This window comes from Lupinus angustifolius, chromosome LG16 (assembly GCF_001865875.1).
Source record: "Lupinus angustifolius cultivar Tanjil chromosome LG16, LupAngTanjil_v1.0, whole genome shotgun sequence".
NCBI classification, from domain to species: Eukaryota; Viridiplantae; Streptophyta; class Magnoliopsida; order Fabales; family Fabaceae; genus Lupinus; species Lupinus angustifolius.
In genome coordinates, this window is record NC_032024.1 from 4191265 (window position 1) to 4191514 (window position 250).

A 250-nucleotide genomic window follows, 5' to 3' on the forward strand; every position below is an offset into this window, starting at 1 on the left:
GAAAAGGATGAGCATAAGATGAGGATGAGGAGGAGGATAGGATGAGGACGAGGATGAGGAGGAGGAGGAGGATGAGGATAGGATGAGTGCGAGGATATGATGAGGAGTTGGAGGAGGAGGATAATGATGAGGATGAGGATAGGATGAGGGTAGGATGAGGGTGAGGACGAAGATGGGATGAGGATGAGGATTAGGATGAGAATAGGACTAGGATGAGGATGAGGAGGAGGATGAGGAAGAGCATGAGGAT